Source organism: Mesoplodon densirostris, chromosome X (assembly GCF_025265405.1).
Source record: "Mesoplodon densirostris isolate mMesDen1 chromosome X, mMesDen1 primary haplotype, whole genome shotgun sequence".
NCBI lineage: Eukaryota > Metazoa > Chordata > Mammalia > Artiodactyla > Ziphiidae > Mesoplodon > Mesoplodon densirostris.
In genome coordinates, this window is record NC_082681.1 from 57,533,989 (window position 1) to 57,537,737 (window position 3,749).

At 40.5% G+C, this 3,749-nt stretch overlaps 1 pseudogene; it reads left to right on the forward strand.

The window, feature by feature from the left end:
- Positions 1-1,227: 1,227 nt before the first annotated feature.
- LOC132481967 (tubulin alpha-1C chain-like) lies at positions 1,228-2,592 on the forward strand (annotated as a pseudogene).
- Positions 2,593-3,749: the final 1,157 nt, after the last annotated feature.

Consider the following 3,749-nt stretch of genomic DNA (forward strand, 5'->3'; position numbering starts at 1 on the left):
TGATTTAAAGTATATGGGAGAATGTGTGTAAGTTATGTGCAAATACTACACCATTTTGTATGAGAGACTTGAACATCCACAGATTTTGGTATCCGTAGGGGATCCTGGAACCAATCCCACATGGATAGGAGGGATGACTGTATATACATGAAAGATCAGAGCTCCAGCAAAAAATAGTGCTAAGAGGAAATTTTATAGCTATAAATTTTAACTATTAAAAATAAGGAAGATATCAAACCAACACCCTAACTTTACATCTTAAGAACGTGAACAAAGGACACCATCTTTTAAAGGATTCAGAGAGCCCTGGGAGACAGGCTTGCAGGAAATGCTTCATTACCTATAGTGCACTGGCACTGACTAACAGAACTTGAACTGGCTGTTACTGGGAAGTACGGTCCAGTTGCCAACAGCCAAAACAGTGAAAGGGTGACATATTTCACTATGAGTATGCTAAGGACACCTCTAAACTTCCTCCATGTCAGGCAGATGAAGTACTTCCTCCATGTCAGGGAGATGAAGTTACTACTTTATTTCACCACCTTGCAGGTAACTGAAATTGTATTATCCCTGCAGCCCACTCAGTTCTATCGCTCTGCATTTAGATAGCTCCAGTGACTCACAGAACTCCCCCGTCTGTTCTCTTTGTTCTACTCTAGGGGTGAGCCTTCCAGAGCCAGCTGACTGCGTCTTCTTTCCATAATTCACTTAACTGAACAATTCAGCTCTATTTGAAGACCTTCTGCCTTGGTCTCTGGAGCCCCCATGCTTAGGCTTGTAATGAGGAATGGGTCTGAAGCAGTCCCATACCTTGGAGTTTATTTGAATATGGTTAACTCTCTCATTTTAGGGCTCTGTAAAAGAAACATAGTGAAATTTCTCTTGAATCACTGTAGGAGAAAAATTGCATACATATATTTTTTAAAATAAAATACCTCTATATAGGCCTATTTGAACAATTATGTAAATGAAATTTGTTTTTTTTTAAAGTAATAACAAACGGGGACTTTTTTCTAAAAAAGGCAAAACAACAACAAAAAGAGGTGCAGGGTGGATCTGACGCCCAGCCTCCAGACACGTGGCCCAGGAAGGGGTATATTGTTTCCTTTGGAGCCAAACAGCCTCTCACTACTTCTCCCCCAGATTCCTTGGTATTCTGTCAGTGGATGATCCTTGTTGCTGTCCCATTGTATCATCCAGCCCTGCAGAGCCCTACAAATCCCAGTCATGTGTGAATCCATCTCCATCCAAGTTGGCTGGACTGGAGTCCAGTTTGGCAATGACTGCTGAGATCTCTACCTCTTGAAAAATAATGTCCAGCCCAATGACCAGATGCCACATGACAAGATCTTTAGGGGAGGAGATGACTCTTTTAACACTCTCTTGATTGAGATGGATGCTGGCAAACATGGACTCAGGGTAGTGTTTCTAGACCTGGAACCCATGACCATTATGAAGTTCACACTGGCACCTACCACCACCTCTTCCATCCTGAGTAGCTCATCATGGACAAAGAAGATTCTAACAATAACTATGCCCATGGGTACTACACCATTGACAAAGAGATCACAGACCTTGTCTTGGACCAAAGTTGAAAGTGGCTGACCAGTACATAAGTCTTCAGGGCTTCTTGGTTTTCCACAGCTTTGGTGGGAGAACTGGTGTTTGGTTCACCTTCCTCCTGATGGAATGGTCTTTCTGTTAATGATGGCATGATGTCCAAGGTGGAGTTCTCCATTTATTCCTCCCCTAGATTTCCACAGCTATAGTAGAACCCTACAATTCCATTCTCACCACCCTGGAACACTGTGATTGTGCCTTGATGATAGACAATGATGTCATCTATGACACTAGTTGTAGAAATCTTGATATTGAGCACTCAACTCAACTAACTATTTGAGTTAGCACTCAGCTAACCTTAACCATCCTATACGTAACCTTATTAGCCTGATTGTGTCCTCCATCACTGGTTCCCTTAGATTTGATGGAGCACTGAATGTTGATCTGACAGAGCTCCAGACCATCCTGGTTCCCTATCTCCACATGTACTTAACTCTAGCTACATTTGCCCCTATTGTCTCTGCTGAGAAAGCCTACCAAAAACATCTTACTATAACAGAGACCACCAATTCATGGCTTGAGTCAGCCAACCAGATGGTGAAATGTAACCTTCACCGTGGCATATACATGGCTTGCTGCCTGTTGTACTGTGGTGATGTGTTTTCCAAAGATGTCAATGCTTCCATTGCCACTATCAAGACCAAGTGCACCATCCAGTTTGTGGATTGGTGCCCCACTGGCTTCAATGTTGACCTTAATTATCAGCATCCCATTGCAGTATCTAGTGGAAACCTGGCCAAAGTACCATGAGCTGTGAGCAACACAATAGCCATTACTGAAGCCTGTATTTGCATAGACAACAAGTTTGACCTGATGTATGCCAACTGCATCTTTGTTCACTGGTATACTGGTGAGGATATGGAGGAAATAGAGTTTTTTGAGGCCTAGGAGGACATGGTTGCACTTGAGAAGGATTATGAGAAGGTTGGAGTGGATAGTGCTGAGGGATAGGATGAGGATGAAAAGTATTAACCTTCTGCTGCAAATTTACACTACATTTTCTTGAGACTGTCTTATTTCTGTTGTTCTGTGAAGCTGTCTATTGTGGACCTAACTTGTCAACAAAAGTGGCGTTTCCATTAACAAAAGGAATAAGAACAAACTAAACCCAAGGCTTAAAGAAGGAAAGAAATAATAAAGGTTGGAGTGGATATAAATAAAGTAGCAAGTAGAAAAATAAGAGAGAAAATCAATGAAACCGAGATTGGTTCTTCAAAATGATCAACAAAATTTACACACCTTTACTTAAATTGACTAAGAAAAAGAAGCCACAAATAGCCAAAAATCAGAAATGAAAGTGGAAATATGACTACTGATTTTACAAAAATATATAGGATTATACAAGAGTGTTGTGAACAATTGTTAAGTCAACAAATTAAATAACTTGAATGGACAACTTCCTAGAAAAACATAAGATTGAATCATAAAGAGATAAAAAACATCTGACTATACTTATACTTAGTGAAAAGACTGAATTGTCAAAGAGAAAGATAGACATGTGTTAAAGTTGGCAAGACACATTTTACTCAGGCTACTGTAGGATGGAAGAGAGACGTTAGTATTAACTGAATTCAACTCCACTGAAAAAAAAAATGAGGCTTTTAAAATGCTGAGATGTACCAAAGGAAAACTACCGAAGGACATGGAAGGGGGTTTGAGTTGAAGAGGGGGATGTTGGTCAGTGTGATTCAGTCCTCTGTGTTTGCCAATTAGCACTTATTGAAGTGAGGCTCCTAACCTCTACAGAGACTGTGAGATAAGAGCCCTATTTTTCTTAATGATTCCATTTCAAAGGGATGGCTCCTATATCCTTGAAGAAAGCATTTCTGGATTATAGTAGATTTGCAACTTAAAGGGACAGAGAAAGAATTTACAATTGCAAGTTTTCTAAAGTAAATGCTTTAATAAAGGGGAAGTCAGGGACCTATAGTCATGTTCCGGTTGGACAAACAGTAAATTATTTTTGCAGCATTGGGCTCTCTCAGGCCGACTTTTTAAGGGACCTAGAGTCAAGCTAGGGACATGAGCTTAGGCTGATAGAAGCCATTTTAAATTTGTTCAAGTCTTTCATTGTGTGGGGGGTAAAATGAGGGATGGATGGAGCTGTTTCTGCCAAGAGTTTTGCAGTA